Raw genomic sequence first — 21,893 nt, 5'->3', positions numbered from 1 at the left:
TTTTTATAAATGTTTTGCAGGTTTTGTCCATTTCAGGTTAAATCCTCTGAATAAATATTGAACCAGTTCAACTATTTACTTGTATCATTTTAAAGAATGTTGGTTCACAGTGTATTTGACTTTGACAACCTTTCAATGACTTTATTGTATTCACCGTCAAATTTTATTTTCCCATGTTTTGGGCAATCTTAATAAATGTTATGCCATAAATGCTTTAAAATCTGTTCGGTTTGCATTTTTGCTAAATATTCTAGTAAAAACTGGGACATTCAGTGAATAAAAATCTAAAAACACCCAATTGCTTTTGTTTATTAATCTTGGAAAGTTAGGTCTTTAGTGTGCGATTTAATCTAAATTGTTTGTCCAAGTAGAATATTTTCTATTTGTCTCCAGGACTGCAAAAAGGAGTTGTGTTAAAAAAAAGTGTATTTCTTACACTAATCTTACTTTTCTTAAGAAAAGCTTAAAGAACAACTTAAAAATAGTAAACTTCCATAATGGCAGAAACACCTATTTTTATCTCAAAAAGTTAAGAATTTTTCCTTTTTTTTCTCTTTTGCTTTGATTCTTTACGTTTTTGATCTCTTATTAGTTTTACTTATTCATTTTTTCCTGATGGTTTTATTATACTCTTTTTTGTGTACTTGTCCTGTTTTGTGAAAAAATACATTTTAAGATTTTTGCTTGTAGTTACACAACTTTAGGTTATTTTCTTTTTCTTTCAGGGGGAATCTTAATATATGATTTGCTACATAAATGTGCCTTAAACTCAGATGAATGAAATGTCAGTCCTGCAGCATGAAATAACCAGTCGAGTGTTTTGTATTTAAGGCTTTGCCCTAAAGCTAATGACAATGATAACCTTCTTTATTACCAAGCACTGTTAAAAAAAAATCAAGTTAGGGAACCCAAATAGAAGAGTGGTAGAATGAACCATGTGTCTGTACTTCACCTCTGAAAAGCTTTAAGGAAATCTGGTTTGACCACAAAAATCATAGAGAGCTCAAGAAGGAGCAAAAAGATGTTGATTTCCAATACATAAAAATAGCTACAGTGTGAATGGAAAATGGTCTGCAAAAAATGCTGACGCAACTCTATCATCAAGCAGGATTTTGTGCAAAATTGAGTCAGTAAGTTTGATAGAGTTGGATTTATGGCAAATTCAGCCAAATTTAAGTAAATTTGGCATCATAATTGGTTAGAAACCAGTGCCTGACTTAAATCAGTTGTTCCTTAAAAAAGATAAAACCTAATTGTCTGTTCTTTCCTCCCAAGATTCCTGTGCTCAGAAGTCTAAAGTGAGGGCCAGTGCAGCAGATGGGCCAGCAGTAAGGTAGCATATGATTTGGTGCCCCGAGTGTCTCCAGTAGCAGCATGCTGACCAAACCTGAGCTACTAATGAGGCTCTACGCAACGTCCCAACAGGGAGCGTTTCCAAACACCGAAGTCGACACACACACGGTCAAGGACGGAAACAAAGACTTAGATGATGGTGGTGGTTGTGCTCTCAAACACACACATGGTGTTTCCTAACATTGGGTTCACAATGTTCACAACAAAAGTCTTTTAATCTTCTTTTTCTTTTATCTGGCAAATTTGGTTCCTAACTTGTTTTTTCTTGTGTGTAATCTGGATAAAATAATTTTTAAATTAACATGCTGTTTTGGCAAAGTTCAAAATGAGTGTTCACAAATAATTTTCTTTCATTTGTAATTATTTAAAGGAAGACTGGTCAATTTAAAGTATTTTTAATATTGTAATTATAATAATATCTGTATTTCCAATGAGTAGAATGTGTAATTTATGTGAAATGTAAAGCTACATTCACACCACTGCGCGTAAATTATAATTATTATAAGTATTTGTGCATCACAATGCAAGTTTCTACAACCGTTTTCAGGCTCTAAGTAAAAACGTACGTCCTGACAGTTAAACCAAGTCAAACTTTGGCCAATCAGGGACTTGGATTTGGTAGTGACCTATAGATGGCATCTCTTTTATTTCATGAAGGGCCGACCGTGGAGGAAAAAGGTTAAGAATTGCAGTTTGTGTCCAGTTGGAATTATACAAGACCGAGGCCAAATTTGAATTCTTCTCCCTACCCCCTCCAATTGTAGGGGCATTTGAAGTGATAGGATTGTCCGAAATAGTTCTTTTAAGGGCTAATCCTAGCCGCGGATGGATGCAGAGTCCTCTGCGGCTAAGGTGTTCGGCGTCGCGCTGTGCCGCGGAGGAGAAGCACATTTCTTCACATGGCTGCGCTCTAAGACTTTTTGTTTAGCCATGACCTTTTTAAAGTTATAAAACTGATGATTTCCGAGAGCTGGCAGATCTATTGTTTTGTCTTCATCCCGCGGAAATTGGTAAAATAAGATGTTTCAATTTGGATTTTGTCTGTTGTGAAAACCAACAGCTATGCGTATGTGTACCACAAAAGCCATGTTTCCATTGACTATGAAATTGCGTCAAATAGATTTGCGATACTAAAATTGCTCAATGGAAAGACGACAATTTTGAGAAAAACTCACATTTGCTGAAAAAAGTTTTTGCGCTTAGAGGAAGTGGCTTTTGAAATGTATCACAATAAACATATTTATATAACATATATTATACATATACATATTATGCATATATTACCATATTTAAACACTTTTTTGCTCACATCTATTGCTTTTTTTATCATTATGATTTGATAGAAATGGTGTGATTAGCAAAACTGTGTTTCTTCGACATTTCTAGAATTTCGATAAAGTTTTGCGGATGTGGTGGCTACTTCTCTACACTAAAGTTGCCGATTTTACCAATTGGATGTTTTAAAACAATTTGTGCTTGACTCTAAAAATGGCGGACAATGAAAAAGTGTTTAGAATTAGTGTAAGAAAAGTAAGCTTGATGGAAGTCCGCACTCCTCCAACTTAAAAGGGGCAAAAATCTGTCAGTCAAAACGTTTGATGTGGGCCAAACAGGCTCCAGATACTTGTAATGTAGCGTTTAATTGGCCACTTGAATAAAATTGCACAACAGAAAACAAAATATCATGAAAAAATGTTATTGGTAAGAACATGTTTAAAAAAAAGAAGAATATCAAGAATGGTTCTGACAAATATGAGTAATAGCTGTTTATTTCTCAATAGAAGACTATGGGACTAGAACATATTGTATAATACAATAAGGCCTCAGAATAGAGTATTTAATGGATGGACAAAACATTACTGTTAAAGTAGAGGGGACACTCAGAACCACTACAAGCAGGAGGCAAATCTGGATGACGTCACCAACATCGGACTGTAAATAAATATATATAAAATATATATAAAATATAAAAAACTTATTGATGTCAAGTTTGGTTTTTATAACTCTGACTTAATCGTAAAAGACACTTAAAAAAAGCTTAGAAAATACATAGGTTTTGTGTTTGGATGGAATCCCATTAATTAACCCAGTAATAAGTTGTTTAATTTTACAGTTTTTGTACTAAATTCCATCTGTACTTCCTGAACAGAATTGGTCCATTTTTTAGCACATGCTGCTGCATGGCGGCAATGACTTCTGATGTTTTCTGTGATTCACTCATGACCGGTTCATTTTACTCTAATGTACAAACAATAAAGGGAATGGGGAAAGAGTGATTTATAATTCATGGATGGTAGTTTTTACACACAGAATAAGAAATCCTACTGGACATTTCTTTGTCAGCAGCAGGGATGAACTGTGCTGAGTTAAACAAAACGACTTTAAATCATTTACAGTCTTCTTAAAAATGAACAGACGAGTCAGAAATGTTAGCAGTGCGGGAACAACAAGAAAACTTTAATGGTAAGACGATTCTCTTTCATTTGAAAGAACGAGGAAATCTGGTGCACGGAAACAAATGCGCACAAGACAAAAGAATGGACCTAAAGCACAGCAATAGGAAGTGGAGCGTCTATAAGAGGACTGATGTTTTTTAATTGCATGATTCTTTGTTCTTTAGCTTTTATTTATCCATCAGGATACGCATATTTGTTTCTCAGCGTTTATTTATGTTTTTGTCCCACTTTATGAAACATTTTCCAGGAACTAGAAGCCAATCACAACGCTATTAATACAACCAAACATTTCATCACAATTAGGAAGAAAAATCCATTTGGTAGTTGGGTGGCCGTTTATCTGACTATCAAGCTCAAAATGTGACTTTATGATGTTTCACAACCATTCTGCTTATTTGGTTTACTCTAAGGGATTGTAGTTGGTTTCATCCACTGTGTAGAAATGTGAAGTAGAGTTTATTTAACAAATAGAGGGAAAATGATGCTGATCATTACTTAGAAAGAGATGTTTCGTGGTTCGAACTCCAACTGGACCTTTCCCAGCTGACGTCTGCGATTTTACTTCAGGCACTCAATACTAGACTGTAGGTCAGCACCTCCAACGCCATTTCACCTCCAGTCTGAACGGTTGTTTCCAAGAAGGGTGCTTCAAGTGGGAGACTTGATGTATGCCCCTCATAAAGTTGACTTTTGATATCACTTCATGCGGAGTTTAGCACAGATCTCAAATGATCCTCTGACTTGCTAAACAGTTTTTGAAAACTGTGATCTGGGCTCACGCCTCACAATAAGATACCCTGGTTCGGATCCCGGCTGGGAATCTTTTGTATGGAATTTGCATGTTTGTAACAGAGATTCCTTAATCTCAACGGGACTTCCTGGTTACATAAAGGTTAATAAATAATAAAATGTTCTCCTTATGCATCCGAGGGTTTTGTCTGTGATCTCGGCTTTCTTCCACAATGGAAAAACAAACTTTAAACATTCATTGGTACTTTTTAAATTGACCCTAGTGCATCTAGTGAGTGCATGACCCTGGAACAGACTGGTAACCTGTTCAGGGTGTGCCCTCCTTTACTCAACAGTTGGGGGTCTCAGGACCTCATAAGAGTCATACGAGTTCTGAAGATGGATGGATGGACGGACTTAACACCAGCCCCTAAATTATTGAGGGGAGTTTACAAACAGTTGCACCCAGTTGACACTAGGGCTGGGAATCAGTGGGTACCTCACAATACTATGCAATACACAATACATGGCTAATGATATTTATGATATCGCGATACTGCGATAATTGGTAAAAATAATCTCTAAAAACTCACATTATACAGAATAACACATATTTTTGGGGGAAAACATATCCCCATTTATTTTTTAACTTTAAAACAATCATAATAACTTGTGTCTTATATGGTGCCACTACTTAGTGCAAAATTGAAGTAGCTGCCAGACACGTTGGTGCTCACGACAGACAGTCTTGCAACACGAGCCCCCTATCTACCTCCAAAGGAACGTCTCACCAAAGGATGACGATTATAATGTTTTCAGCCTCTTCAAACGAAAATAAAAGATTTACTTGGTGAGAACACATCGAGAATCAATTACAGGATTAAATATCATGATATATTGCAATATCGATATTTTGGCACGTCCCTAGTTGATGCTAATGTGCTCTGTGAGAACAGGAAGTCAACAAATATGCTCTAGATGTGTTAAGTAAACATGGATAGTATGACCACAGCCCATTGACTGTGTAAGTCAGAGAACTGGATTGAGTAACTGTGACAACCACATTAAAGCCACTGTGTCACACAGTCACTACGTACATTTTGTGCATATTTCATGGATGAAAACTGGTCAGACGTGAATATATGTGGAAAAAGCAAGAAAATTTGTGGTCTTTTACTTGAAATTTTTACCTAAACACAGACATTGCCAACTGAAGCCACACATTCATTCAGCCAGTTATTTATAACTTGAATTACGTAAGAAAATAATAAAAAAAAAAATTGGATAAGCAGATTAAAAAAGGGTATCAGATCAAGAATGGTTATTCTGACAGAAATACTGTTAAAATTTGAACAAATTTTGGTTTCTAGATGCTTGTGAACATTTTTTTTATTTTTATTTCTACAGATCGATTTAAGGTGGATAACAGTCCACTAATCAGAGTTTGTGTGCTACTGCTGGAAGTTTAAAGTTTACTTTAGGAAAGAGCGCCCACAACCCCTGGTTCCCCTCAGATCTACTAGTTTTCTTGCTGTTGTCCCACTTGCTGCTGATTACACGGATCAGGTGACTTCTCTCAGTCAGAATCTGGAAACACCTAATCCAACTAACCAGCAGGGAGCTGGGATGGCTGGATAACAAGCACAGCGGTGAAACTCAAGAACTTTTACATTTGGGAGGCCCTGTCTTCAGATGCCTTCTTTTTTAACATGTGCAGCATAAGCTGTACATCTCTTTTTTTTTTTTTTTTTTTGGACAGTGAAATGTAAATTGTGATGTTAGTATTTTCTATTTATAGACACTAGAGTGGCAACCTGTGTGGTTCCCCACTGCTGCAGCCCACCTGCTTTCAGCTCGTCCTGCTGGGTTTTCACAAATATTCTATAGGTTGTACTTTATTTGTAACAAGCAGTGACATGATTTATCAATCTGGTTATCCCCCACTGACCTTTGGTGGAGACATCACAAGCTGGGAGTCTATCTCACTTTGCTAAACAATGGACCTTCTATTCTCTTTTTCAATTTTTAAGCCCAATTGTTTGGTTTAATGCATTGCATCAGTTAAAAACCCACTCTGGTCGTCTTTTACTGTATTGTAAAAGTGTTCCCAGTGGTTTTACAGTTTCTAGCTAAAATAAAATAAACACGAATTTTAATACTGAGGTGTGGGCAAGACTGTGAGGGGAGCCTGGCAGCAGACAAGATGGCGTCCAGACATCATTAGCTGAAAGCGAAAATTCCACAAGTTTTCCAAATTGTAGCACCTTTTACTAAAAATGTAATGTGAATAAATTGTTTAATGTGTAAGATGAGCTTATAGTAATGTTAATAGTTTTATTCCTTTTTAAAATTGATATTAAATAAGCGTTCAGATTTATAAAACTGTTAAGTTTTAAGTAAAAAAAAAAGCTGCCAATTAAAGTCGCATTTTTTGACCCAAACAAAAAAAAAATTGACCAACATTTTTGGGGTGGGGTGGAAGTGGACTTTCGGTTTCATACCCCAGATTCTGACTAATGCGGCGCCATCCTGTCTGTAGCCAGGTCCTGGCACAAAGCAACCCCGCCTCCCTTTCCCCTCTACGTTGCTAAAAGCTCGTATTAGGGAGTTTGTGGCTTGTATTTTTTACGTCACAAATAAGCTCTTTATCATACATCACTATTATGATTTTCAAAGAAATACACAGAGAAGCAATTTTAAGCTTAACTTACTTAATATATGTTTTCCATCATGAGAAAAAAAATGCCACAAGAACATGTTAAAAACATCAAAAACACAATTTTCGTTGGAGTGGGTCTTTATTTTAATCGTATCGGCTGGTTTAGCCTGCATCGTAATATCATCTTTCTGTCACAGCACTAGTGCTCATCATCATCTATCAAAGGAGACGTTGGCGTCTTAATCAGGCCATGAATCGGCCAGCCAGTTGTTGGTCATGTGACTCAATTAATTAAAAAAAAAAGTGTTTCCATTACAGTTTTGCAATACATGTCAATTTAGATACCCCTCAAAATCCACCTCCTCCAAACGTGAAAACTTTTTTGATAAGTGTGAGTTTCTCCAAATTGAAGTGCTTTCATTAGGCTAATTTATTATCGCCAATTCAATTTACGCAATTTTATAGTCAATGGAAACACAGCTTATGTTCCAAAGACCTCAGAGCAGGAAGCTTATTTTCTGTCACAGATACAATTTTTATCAAACGGCATTTTATCGTCTGCTTTGATTTCCATAAAGAAAAATTCAGAAATGCAATTTTAAGCTCAATGTTCTAAATTAAAATATGTCATCCATCACCAGAAAAATGAACATGTTAAAAAAACAATTTTCATTGGAGAGGGTCTTTATTTTATCTGTATTAGCTACTTTAGGCTGCATCATAATATCATCTTTGGTAGTGCAATAAGTTTTTTTTATAAACTGCACATAAACTTTACTGGAATGTATTTTTTTTTAATATAAGATGTTGTCCAAGGGTGTCAAAATATCATGTTAATCGTGATTAATTAACTACAGGCAAATTAGCGCATTAACTTATAACTGTTGATGTGTTCTTAAACATTTTAAACTAAGGTAGACCGGTTTACTTGCATGAAAGTTTTATTTGAACTCAGCTGAAAATGCCTCTCACATTAGGTGTGTTTGAGATCCCCAGCGCCTCGCCTGCATCGTCGGCGAGACTAAGCTGCTCCAGGAGGGGGTGGAGAAAGGCGCCTGAGATGAGGGCGAACAACGAGACTGTACGAGATCAAGGAGTTGGGGGTTGTCCTTACCATTCGGCTGAAAGTTAATAAGCCACTCCTCCTAGTATGATTTGTGCTGCTGTGTCTTTTATATTATTTTATTTTATTTTTTTTTTACATATTTTAGAGTAAAACTGTTAATAAAATAGTCGCGGGATTCATTAAATGTGCACTGTCCCAAATAAATAAATAAAATAAAATTAAAGTTAGGTTTTAGAGGCAACAATAGCAAATATAACCACAGATTATTTGAAATCTTGTTTATTTTTCCATCTGTGATTCACTACCTTCCAGAAAAAGTAAAAAAAATACACCGATGTCCTTCATTTAACGCCAGCTATTTCACACCGAACTACAAGAACTGTGTGGACACAGTTTCCCACAATGCATTGTTTTGTAGTCATCAAGGCGGCATGCAGCCAGCGCAGTACCTATTTTCTGGCTGCGCTGGCTTAGGAAGGCGCCTTGAACCCGCCCCTTTCTCGCGATACTTCGTGATGGCGCACATGTGACGTCAGTGCAAGAAACTAACCAACATGCACCGCAATCCAGGCGATCTGCACAGCGTCTGGGGATCTCAAACACGCCTATTGCTCACAGCTGTGATGTCATCAATGTGCGACTTTGTAGTTCTTAACACAAAAACGGCAAACAAGCCCACAATGTCACAGCTGTTATCTATAATGTAAGTGATAAAGTCCGACGATCATAAATTAAGGGGATACATGCAAGGCTGATCACATGGGACAGTAAACTGTAGAACAAAATATTTTAACTTTGTATTGCTCAGAAAAGTGTCCCTCCTGTTGTTATGTGTTAATTAGAAAAAAGTAGACCTGGTGTTTTTTTTTCAAGATTTAATAAAGCTTGAAAGTCTTTTTTTAATTTTTTTATTTTAGTTCGTTGTTTTGCTGCGCCAAAAAGTCACAACTTTCAAAATGAGGCCTTTTACATCATTTGTTATAGGTTAACAATAATTGCGATTAATTAGAGCAATTACTAACAGGTCACCATTGACTCATAGCACAAGAAAATCAATCGCATAACGGCCCTAATTTTGTCTGTGAAAAGAATTTCTTTAGTTTCATTGTTAAACAATGATCTTCTGTAAAAGGTTTCTTATTTATATTACTTACAAGTGTAAAATTAAAATCCAGAGAGAAGAGCCAGGCAAAGCTCAATCTTTGAGGAAAAATAAAAGATTATTTAAAATCCGAAGGACTTTGAAGAAGTCAGAAAGGAAAGGCCAGTTCATGTCCATCACAGTTTGCACATATTATGCATACACTCTGTGTGCCCAAACACAAGGTCAGTTTCATTGCAATGTGGCACATCTCATTCTCTCTTGAATAAATAGGGAGTCTGCTGGCATTATTACAGGGCAATCCGCCCAGAAAAGATTAACTTTCAAGTGTGGTGCAGGTGAAACCCGTAGTCCAAAACCGCCTTTTTTTTCCTCTCCTGGAGGACCTTGTAATAACTGCACTCAATTCTAGGAGAGTGTGAAAGGAGGCTTGATGTGTACTCTTAAACTTTAAGCAGACGATTTCCGATTTATCACACGCACTGAAAATGATTAATCTGCTGAACTTTTGACACAAATCTTTTTACCTACTACCTGTAGGACTGGCTGTGGTTCCATGTTTGAACAACTTTGATGCAATAGAAGAGCTATGTGCGCTCAACTCTGTATTTTCTTTACACTGTTATTGTGTTTCACTGAGAGAGAACCCGAGCCAGAAAAATTCAAAGCTCCCATCTTTTTCCATGATACACACAGCGCACCAAGTGCTGACGGCGTGCTGTGTTTTATTGTTAGAAAAAATCCGGCAGAAAGAAGAGAAAAGGGGGGAGAAACACGAAATGAGACTCTTACCTTAAGAACCACGCCAACACATCAGACTGCAGAAGAGGCGGAGAAAAGAGGGAGAAGGGGGAAAAAAAGAACAAGTCAGAAAAACATGATTTTCAACAATTTCATGCACCAAAATTGTTTTTTAAAAAAATGCACCAATGGTTTCTAGAATAATGTCATGTCTTTTTATCTTTTTTGAATATTTTCTTATTTGTGGATTTGTTTAAAACCCACTCTAATCATCGTTTGATCTGTTTTAAAAGCATTCCCAGTGTTTTTTTAATCATGGCTATTCCAAAACCAAAAAACGTGTAGTTTTCAAGGACATAGTTTCTGTAGAGCGACAGTAGTTCATTAGAAATTCGCGTCTGAGTTGTTGGCTGAACATCTTTCCCTCTGTAGCTACGATTCCATATACGCAGAACATTATAGAAATTCTAGAAATGCGGAAAAAAACACAACTTCCCAACTACAGTGTTCCCCCGCGTATTTGTCTTTTGTTATTCGCGGTTTAAAGTATTTGCAGATTTTTTTCAGTCACATGACTCGTCTGGTTCGTCACAAAAAAATCCAACAATTCAAGACACTTTCTGCGTCCGAATGAGGCGCTGAGGTGTATCTTGGGAGAGCTAAGGCGAAGCGTCTATCTGCTACCCCACCTCTTCATGTCCCAGCATGGAGAAATGGCATCAGCTGACTCAGAAGTGACCCAAAAAATTCTGATATGACAAGAAAATAATCGCGGAAGGATATATATCACCCTGATGGAGCAGGTGTTTATCATATGATGAAGGAGGAAGCACGCGATCCTGATTATAAAACACAGAGTGTCACTCATCATGTGCGTCATAAAGTACGCGGCTGCACAGTTTTTCTTCATTCTGAGTTAAAAATAAATCTTTATGTTTAGCAATATTCCAATGTTCTTTATTAAATGTTTACAAAGTTAACAACATGTTAACAGAAATTCTGTACACTTTTCTACTAAATCATAGTTTTGTGAATACGTAAATATAAACCAACTCGATTAAAAAACATGGTCACAGATGTGAACAATGCTTTGAATTACACCAGATACTTTCGCATTTCTGTCACGTCACTGGCGCTCATCATCATTTATCAAAGGAGACGTTGGCGTCTTATTCAGGTCATGAAGCGGCAAGTTACGTAAGAGCAGCTACAGATGAAGCAATTTTGGGAAATCGTGGTTGGTGATTTTACAGAGGAGTTGTGGATCCAAAAATTCTGTATGACACGCTCAAATTTTGATGAGCTGCGTGATGCTGTGGGAACTCTTCTTTTGGCTCCCGTTGTATTCAGCTGTCGAATTTCATTTAATTTGAAAAATAAAAAAATAAAAATGTTTCCATTGCAGTTTTGCGAAACATGTACATTTAGACATTTTTTTGATAAATGCGAGTTTTTCAAGATTGTTGTTTCCATGAGGAGATGTTGTTACCACAAATCGAATTTGGGCAAAAGCAGCTTATGCTGCAAAGAGTTCAGAGCAGGATGCTTATCTTCCATGTCGCAAATTTTTTTTTTTTCCAGACAGCATTTTATCATCTCTTATAATTTTGATTAAGAAAAATTCAGAAATGCAATTTCAGGCTTATTTTTCTTCATTAAAATATTTCATCCATCACCAGAAAAATGCCACAAGAACATGTAAGAAACACAAAAAACACAGTGTATCTTTAAATGATCTAGTTAAGAATAAACAACTCTAAATAAAATATAAGAACCAAATAATGATAACTATGTAACAACAAAAAATTTAGGAAAAGGGCAAAACAGGTAAAAATATAAATTCACTTTTATTCAAAAGTTTAAGGTCTCTTTGACGAACGTAATATTTAATGGATTCCATCAGTCATGTTCTCTGTATATAAGTACAAATTTGTCAATTTATGCATTACTAATTATAATGGCATCATTTACATGTGTGTGTGGATATATGCACAAAATGTTTTATCAGAAGACGAACAAGTATTCTGTCTTCTCTCGTGTACAGAAATATTCCTTAATGTGCTATATTATTTTTAAATAACTTTTTGTAAATTGGCAAACACTGTACAAATAAACTAAATTAAAACGTTTTAATCAAGCAACAGATAATGTGCTAAAACGTTTACAGAAAATGTATCAAAAATACATGAACAAATAGCATTCATCCTTGAAAAATAAGTAGATTTGGAGCCTTATGCATTTTTTGCAGCCAAACTGGCAAGTTGTGTCTAAACTATTTTTGTGCAACATACTTTTCCTTTTTTTGCTGACACGCAGATTTGCATTTCTACAAAAAAAGACGTGCTATTTTTAGAAAGATGCTTCACAGAAGTATCTCAGCAAAAAGATTCTCCTGTATCCACACAGCTAGATTCACCTGCAACATCCATCATTTATTCCAAGCAATGCAGCCCAACAAAACAGTTTGTCGTGTGCTTGTTGTGTTGATCTTGGTTTTTATGTATCACACAAAACCAACCATTCCTGCTGCCGTGACAACACAAGCACCTTAAATGATCAGAGGAGTGAAGCCGCAGCACAAAAATGGTCTTAAAATATAAAATCGTTTTTTTCCAGTTGAGTTTCAAACCTTTAAGGAATTGCTCAGATATACTAGAACTTCTATGGACAAACTACATGGACACTTGGTCTTCATCGTTTGTGTTAACCCAGTAGCAGACATGTTTTCGAAGGAGTGGATCACATTCCAAATACAAAATACTTGCTTTCTACCGTATTGCGTCATGCACACTTGGGAGTCCCCTATCAGGCGACTGTGACGATGCCCTTTGTTTGTAAAAAAGGTGGAAAATGTTCACATGATCCCTATTGAAACGCCTGAAATTGTAAGCTTGTCACAAATGCTTTGATTCTGCAAATCCAATGAGATAAAGTTCAGAATTGCTATAAATCTGAAACCAAAGACAATCAAAGCAACTGTTCAACTCAGAAAGTTCAAAATCTTTAGCGCGACTAGGTCGGATGGACACACACCAAGTTGCAGCTGGTGTTTCAAGTTTGCTGAATGAGACGCTCTGTCTGCCTTTGCAGAGCGGTGACGCAAGCGCTTTAGAGCCTCCACTGAGCTCCACTGAATTTGCATTTGGCATCGAATCCAAACATGCCTGCAGCATTGCTGTGGTGAAGCTTTTTGGAACTATATCCAAGTCGTTAGAGGGAACAAAAAAATGTGCCTTAAGTGTCAAAGTTAGTGGCAACAAATTTTTACTCGTGTCACTGAACTAATGCAGGAGATGGGGCTCATTAAGCAGGAACCAGTCAACTCCATCAACCACGAACCCGTTTATACAGCTTAGCAAGGAGAAGTGTAGAGATAATAGGATCATGTTCGTTTGACTTAGATATTATCATAAAAATGGGCGAATAACTTAATTCTTAATGACTGACTTCTAAGTTTATTTTTGTATTGACCAACTATGGAGTGGCGACTAAGGAAAACATTACAACAAGGAGTCGTTTTTGGCAACAATTTTCTAAATTTTCTAAATCTGCTAAATCCTTTAGAGGCTACAGAGTTGCTGGAGCCTATCCAATGTCAGATAGTAAATAGTATATACTTAAATAGCGCTTTCCTAACTTCTTAGAAGAGCCAAAGAGCTTTACAGTCAGTCCCATGTACCTATGCACATACACATTCACATACCCCTACCAACCTATAACCACCAGGAGCAATGAAGGTTTCATTGTCTCGGCCAACACACTTTAACACATGGTCTTCGGCCAGTCTTCAACCACTCTACCGCTGCACCACAGCCGCCCAACAGCCATCCCTGCTACAGTTGGGCAAAGGTGTGGTACACCCTGGCCAGGTTGCAAGTTTGTCGCGGGGCTACATATCTCTTAGCAACATAGAGACACTCATCCACCCTTTCAATTCACATAACCATCAATCCTTATACCCACCATTCTATCCAGCCATCGTTGTCTGTGCCATTCACAACCAAGCTAATTCACACTAGGCTCAGAAACAAACATTTGAGTGACCACTTTCAATGAAAAATCTATATGCATGTTCATGCATCGCTACACAAGTTTTTAAGTCTGTATTTGGTCTCTACGTTAAAAATATGCACCCATTGTACACAAGTTGTAAGGTAAACCAGCTGATCTTTGACCAATCAGGGACTTGGTTTTGGTATGGACGTATGGGTAGCCTCTTTTTCAAAACATGGAAGTGCCCAGCCGGAATCATATGACACCAAGTCTTTCATATACCGGAATAGAACTGTGAAAGAAAAATCCTGGAGCAAGAGTCACAAAATTTGCACCGCTTCAACATTTTTCATCAAATCTCTTCCAACTGTAGGTACATGCACTACTATCAAGTAGCAACAGTTCAGTGTGAACACCGAATGGTAAAAGTGTGTTCAAGAACCCAAAGTCGGTATGTTCTTGAACATGCCACATATGTCCGGTGTCTACATAGATCAGGTCTCCTTCCAGTTGTATATTCCCATATTCCCTCAACAGTCAGGCCTCCATGTGGCTTTCTTGCCAAATGTTCAAACCACCTAAACTGGCACATGCGCTTTGCATGCCATCACTCAGTGAATTTCTGCTGAATGTATCTGGGATCTTCACTGCTTCCTCACAACTGTGACGTCAAAGCTGTAGAGTGTATGTGGTGTGAATAACTCTATAACAAAGAGTGTAGGAATGCATATCGACATTCCTCACATTCCAGAGCTTTGTTTTCTGGCTTAAGTCTCATCACCACGATAGACCAAATCAAACTCCAGATCACTGCCGGCTGTTAAAGTTTGTGATCAACGTAATGCTTAATAAAACCTGCGCGTGACACTCTCAGTCAATCTTAGGGATGACAGCATAGACCAGACACTCTTTCTCACCCACTGAGCAATCAGATTGTTTCATTAGTAAGGAGCTGACAGATAGGCCTCCCCAAGGAGACATTGACCAAGAGGCCATTGATCTACTGAGCTAGGCCAATCTGTGTCCAACTGTGTGTAAATGTGTACAGATTGGTGTGTATCTATGAGGCAAGCGGCGCACTGATGGAGTCTTTAAGTTGTTAGGGTAAGCACCGTAAATCTAATCCTGTTGTGTTTAATGGAGAGAAAAAGAAACAGGCTGCCGACATATATTCATTAGGTCAAATTACTCTGCCCAATCACTGTCATCCGGCTCACTCTCCACAGCGAGAGAGGGGATCAGCACTATCTACGCTCTTGGCAAACCAGCACTACAAGAATGTCCTCGGACGATAAATAAAACACATATTTATTCCACTAACTGAACGACAATATGGTGCGTTTAGAGAAATCTAATTTCATTTGATCTCATTCAAGCCTGGCGGAGAATCACAGCATAAATCAATCTGGCTAAAACTGGGAATCACTAAATTATACAGTCTTATTGATGATTCAATAAAGCATGTTGAGGCTCAGAGGCCATAATAATGACTTATGGTAATAATGCAATGACGCAGTCATGTTTTCCATAACGAGCTCATCGTAAGCACTAACAATCGTAGACAGAAACAAGACAACATGCTTTTGGTCACACATCATCCGCGTGAATGCGTCTGCCTTTTCCCATTTACATGTGTGTTGCTTGTAATTAGCTTTCTCTCGTACGTTGGATGTGAAGGTAATTGGGGCTTTTGGACATCCATCTCTGTCAATGCCAGCGTGTGTGTGTGGATGTGTGGATCCGTCTGAATTTGGGAGGATAGCCAAACCATTACTGTGTGCTCAGCTTCTGATTCATTAGTAATGAGAACATTTGTAAAACTAAACGAGTGTCTGAGTGGTCAAGCGTGTGCAATGATTGTGTTCACTTATCTACATCATGCTCCTATTTTACATTGAAACACACTCTCTTATGCACATCCAGAACAGCATATCCGTGCTGGTGCTGGTTTTCTCAAAGTGTGTGCTTGCTAAGCCATGTAGAAGCTCATGTAGAAACAATGAAGTCAGTCAGTTGTGCCATTAATTACTGTTTTACACCTGCTTGTTTCAGCTAATTAGACATGCTGACACATATACACATATGCAGCGCGTTACACCACATGTGCACATCCACACTATATAGAACTACACACAAGGGTGCATGTTATCACACTCAGACTAACACAGAAATTCCAGACAAGTTTTTCCCCCTTCTTTTTTTTTTTTTTTTGGTACCATAGACACGTCAAAAATACATTTTAATTTTCACTTTGAGTGAGGTGAGATGGCACAGCTAAACACAGCCTCCATTTCCCTGTCTTAGTCGCACACACGCACACATCTCCGTGGACCACCTTTTTTCTTTTCTCACTCTGTCATTCTAACATCCTCACACGTTTGCTTCCTGCGTGCAATCTCATACCGCCATCGCCCTGCACACTCTTAGATCTGTTCTCCTTGTCTTTCTCTCACTTCGCGCAAACTCGCAGACTTTCAAACCTCAGGTGGACAATGTTTCCTTCAAGGGAACCACACAGACTTAACATTTGACAATTAAAAGAAGATAAATGTGCAGGAAGGTGCGATAGTGTCAGAAACGTTCTTATGTCTGACTGTGAAGACTGTTGTAATTTAGGATTTAACCGAAAACCTATTGGAGAAGAACATTAAATGGATTTAGTTTAGTTTAAATAATCGTTTACAAGGGACTAATAGTTCTCCTTTGTGTTGGAGTCGTCACATATTGACGTTTTGAGTGTCCCCAACATGTCGTTTTTTGACATGCTGGCTCTTTGTAAAATCAAGGGTCCGCAACCCTCGGAACATGGTACCGGATGTGGGCTGGTCCTCGGGAAGCGTCCAGTACCCTAACCTGGCACTGGATGCGATACTCGACATGGTATCAGACGCAGAACTGGACGCGGTACCACATGTGGTAGTAGACGCGGTACCAGACACGGTACAAGAAGCTGTGCTAGACAAGGTACTATGTGCTAGATACGGTACTAGATGTGGTACCAAAAGAGGAACTAGACGCGATGCCAGACGTGGTAATAGACATGGTATTAGACACGGTACTAGATGTGATACTAGACATGATACCAGACGCGGTAGTAGACATGGTATCAGACTTGGTACTAGACGTGGTACTTGATGTGGTACCAGATGCGGTACTAGACATGGTACCAGATGCGGTAATAGACGCAGTACCAGACACGGTACCAGACGCGGTACTAGACGTGGCACTAGACGCAGTACCACACACGTTATTAGACGTGATACTGGACCTGAACCAGTACTAGATGCGGTACCGGGCGTGAACCAGGCTCAGAAGCGAACCAGTTGGTTAGACTACTGGAACTGGGTTAGAGTACTAGTGCGATCCGCGTACCGATACTGGACTGGTTCCAGTTCTCAGAACGGAGGTTGGGGACCTGTGATTTAATTTTAAAATACGACGAGTTAGGAGCACCCAAAACGTCAAAAACTGACGCAGAGGGGTCCTTATCCAAACGTTCATATGTGAGAACTTTGGAGTAAGAATGTGTTGAATATTCATACACAATAGAAATAACAATAGCAGATCATCCATCCAGCCATCTTAAGAACCCATTAAATTTCTTTTGGAGTCATGGAATGGGGTTCCTGGAGCCTATCCCAGCGACTGTTGAGCGAAGGTCAGGTACCCTGAACAGGTCACCAGTCTGTTGCAACAAAAAATCAATTATTAAATAACTCACACTATTAGCCCTGATAATTATGTTGGAGGGAATTTTTTCACACATTTCCAGGATGATAAACTTGGAGATATTTTATGTACTTAGACCAGTGGTGTCCAAAGTCAGTCCTCGAGGGCCAGTGTCCTACAAGTTTTCCAATCAACCTGCTCTTGATTGGCCAAATACACCTAATCCAGGTATTCAGCAGCAGTTAAGGCAGGGTTTCTGGAAAACTAAAAAGAGGTTGGCCCTCGAGGCCTGAGTTTGGACACCCTTGACTTACACAGTGATAAAAAAGGTATCCTTTCTGAATGCATAAATGCCTCTGTACTATTTTTATTGATTAAAAATATGATTAAGGCATTAGTTATCCTATTCTGCTTTAAGATTTATGAACATAAGGTGGGATTTTGTTTAAATTTTTGATTTTATTGGGCAATAAATCCAGAAAAAGTTGGACCTCTATTTAGTCATGTTTGCTTTTTTAAAGGAGATGCCACTCACTAACAACAGTTGATGTATCAAGTGTAGTAGTGCCCATAGGAGCATTGACCTAAAAAAAGAAAAAAAAATAATAAGAAGAACATCCTCAAAGCACATACTGAAAGTTATTTGATCGTCAGATACTAATTAGTACCTGGGCCTCTTCATGTCTTCTCCCAAGACATTATCCAACGATTATGAGAGGATTCCTACTTTTGCTTCACTTTTTTTTTTTTTTTGTTCACCTAACATGCAAAGTGCTTATGTTACTTTGCATTATCCTTTAGACTGCTGAAAATGTAGGCTGCATCCCCACTGTAATAAGCCGCACCGGAGTTTATTCGCAAGCGAATGGACCAGGATTTACTCGCTAAATCAACAAATTGAAATGAGCTTCCACACCTGTTTAAATAAAATCAGGTTATCACTGGAAACAAGTTTGATTTAGACAAATCCACCTGATGTGATTGTGGCCTAATGATGTACTGATACTGTGCATGGTAACCTTGAACCGTGCCATCCCAACTGTCCCAAATCTTTGCCTGTACAGCATGCCATCATAACATTTCCTAATGTGTACCAAAACTGTTGGTGACTGCAGGTCTTTTTGTTGGTTAACCATCAACCAATGAATGAAAAGAAATGTTTTTGCATGTCATCACAAAGCAACATATGTGAAAAAAAATATAAGTCTGTTTCCAAAATCAAAATATTTCAATCATGTTATTTTCTTTTGTAAAATTGCTCCCTGTAGTCTTTTAATTATTTTAGGGCAGTTTTCCGCTAAAATCAAAACGCCTTTGTCATTTTTTAAGACATATTTTATGCCTAGCAGCAGTAGCTCATTAGATATACAATTCTGGCTTGTGGGCGGGACTGTTAGTTCAGAGCAACCCACCCCCTTCCCCTACACATCTCTAGCTCTATCTGCGCTCTCACGCCCCGAGCTAGCATTAGCGACGCAGAAATAATGGCAACCAATATTGGATCAATCCAGCCGTACGGTTTTGAGCCAGAAGCTAGCTTGGACGAGGAAAATGAATAAAGGGGACAGAGAAGTGGATTGGAAAGCTTTGGTACGCCCAGTCAGTGGTTGCATCATTAGCCCCAGGCTTTTCTAGCTTCTGGTTTTCTGATTCAATGCAATTTCAATGAGGAAATACTCCGAAAAACAATTTTAATCATAAATTCTTTCATGTGGTTCCTCTATTATGATGAAAATACTACAAAAACATGCTAAAAACACAAAAAGACAATTTTCATTTGAGTGGGTCTTTAAGTATTTTGGACAAATAGGAACGTTTTTTTTTAACCCTTTAACAGCAAAATAACACATGTTCTATAAACCACTATAACTTTTCAACAGTTGATGCAATTAACATAAATCCAACGGATTCTATGAAATTTTACTGCTTAAGAAACAGTTGGAATTACATTAAAGTCCCATTCTGGTCATCTTTTAATCTATTTTAAAAGCGTTAGTGGCCTTAAAATTATTATTATGCCATTTTAGCCAAAATAATAATGAAAAAAAAAAACTGCAGTTTTGGAATTCATTTGAAATTCACCTCAGAATTGTGGGCAGGTAATTTCATGGAGTGAGCCCACCCTCAATTTCCCCCATCCATCTGTTTACACTTTCTCCTGCCATCGACTCACACGCCCAACCAAACATTACTGGTGCAACAAAAATGGCGAGCAATATCAGAGCTATGAGGCTTTAGAGTCATGAGCTAGACACCAGCTCAGATGGGGGAAACAAAGATGTACATGGATCTATTTGTCTGCATCAGAATATGTCCTCCATCATGTGAAAATGAATTTCCCTGAGGACCTCTGAAGGGATTAATAAATTATTTTCTATTCTATTCGAAAATGCCACAAGAACATGTTAATAACACCAAAAACAACATTTCATTGGGTCATCAATTGCGCTAATGGTTTAAGAGTTAATGTAGCTCAATGAGTGTCATCAAAGGAGCTGAAGCTCTTTGAGCTAGCTTAAACCAAAATTTGGATCTAGCAAAGTTGAGGTTGTAGCTTTGGAATCCGCCGAACACATCAGATGCATTGTGGGCCATAGTCCACTATCCACCTCCTTCAAATGCTGTTTGGAGGGTTAGACTCCTGCTAACTGAGCATGACTTCCTGAGTTTGTGCAAGTGTCTCTCATCTTGATTTGCTTTCACAGAGAGGCCCGTCTGTAGATTAGCCGCTCACAAAGCATTGACAGAACTGAAACAATGAATGTCTTCAATTAAACATCAGATGCATTCGAGTGCACTTCAAGTCAAAAGTGATGATGTTATCCTTCAAATGAACACTGTTTCTTTAGCAGATCAAGACTTCCTGACTCTCGTCTCCCACCCGAGGTCGCTCTGTGCTCTGGCTGTCTCGCGCACACAGAAACACACACCGCACGAACAGCATATGGCTATTTCTCTCGTCTTTGAAGGGTTGCTTTGAAGCTATGGCACCCTTATCGATTGGCGCTCAGATGAGCTCGCTTCACCAGAGCCCTGCGATTATCTGTCGCTTTATTTCAAACGGAGCGCGAGAGAGGAAGGCTTACACACCCATCACTCACTCACACTCCCAGAGTCAGCTAAACACTCATACATAAAACGCACACACAAACACGCACACAAACGGGGATAATGAGATGAGCTTTTGCTCTAAATCCCAATACTTAAGTCAAGTTGTGCTTCAGAACTGACAAGTGAGTGGTGAATATTAAAAAGTCAGGACATAGTGAGAAGAAGAGTCTTTAAAGTCAGGTGATGAAACTTTAGAGAAGATGTTTCCCCATAAAACTAAGAGCTGATTTCAAAATGGAGAAAGAAAAATAAAGTTTTCGGGATATACAATCCTCCCTAAAAGTAAGGAATTACAACTTTTCTCTGCTAGCTCTGCTGGAGTTGGGTGACAGGGTTCCAGGGTGTATCCCGCCTTCACCAACAGTGACCGGGACAGTCTCTGGGAACCCCGTGGCCCCAACAGGTTAAGAAAATGCATGAAAGTTCAAGATAAAAATCCCTGCAGTCATATTTGTTATATTTTCCTATCCTTTTATCGAGTCCCTGAAAATGCTACATGCTCAAAGCTAAGTCACTGATCGGTTGACGTGGCCACGCCCCGCCTAACGCCCAAATCGTACCACAAGACCTCAGAATGCTACATTGACTTAAAATTGAAACTTGACACCTCTGCCATGTGAATTGCGTCCGGTGTGAATGCATCATTACAATAGATCAAAAGTCAAAAGACTGTAAGCACATGTACCCCCATTTGAAAGTAGATTTGCCAATAAAAGGACACACACATTAACATATTCTCAGGGAAACGTGGAAAAATGTTTTTTTTTTTTTTTGTCTTTACAGGATGTATTTTGAAAAGTGAAGAGACTCGACTCGAAAAACTTTGACATAACACAAACCTGTCACATTGTCTAGAGCCTTTGAGGTCAGGAAACATCTCGTTCTGTGAGCCATTTCGACTTGCAGTATGCTGTCACATCGCTATAATAGCTCCGAGTGGAAATGTCCGAAGCCTCTGTTTTTATCTCCGCCTACATCTCTGTACCACGTTGCATTCTTTGTTCCTAAGAGGTG

General features: G+C 38.3%; 1 protein-coding gene across 24 annotated transcripts in view; it reads right to left on the bottom strand.

The window, feature by feature from the left end:
* The window catches only part of ptprdb (protein tyrosine phosphatase receptor type Db), a 221,354-nt gene that overhangs the window by 166,111 nt on the left and 33,350 nt on the right, over positions 1-21,893 (bottom strand). For all 24 annotated transcript variants that reach the window (XM_036213125.1, XM_036213127.1, XM_036213138.1 and 21 more), the window contains exon 3: positions 10,158-10,183. The gene's annotated coding sequence lies outside the window, so the exon portion shown is untranslated. The remainder of the gene's footprint in view (positions 1-10,157; positions 10,184-21,893) is intronic.

The sequence above is a fragment of the Oryzias melastigma genome, linkage group LG1 (assembly GCF_002922805.2).
Source record: "Oryzias melastigma strain HK-1 linkage group LG1, ASM292280v2, whole genome shotgun sequence".
NCBI lineage: Eukaryota > Metazoa > Chordata > Actinopteri > Beloniformes > Adrianichthyidae > Oryzias > Oryzias melastigma.
The sequence above is the reverse complement of the archived record's forward strand: the minus strand, read 5'-3'. Positions and strand labels throughout refer to the sequence as shown.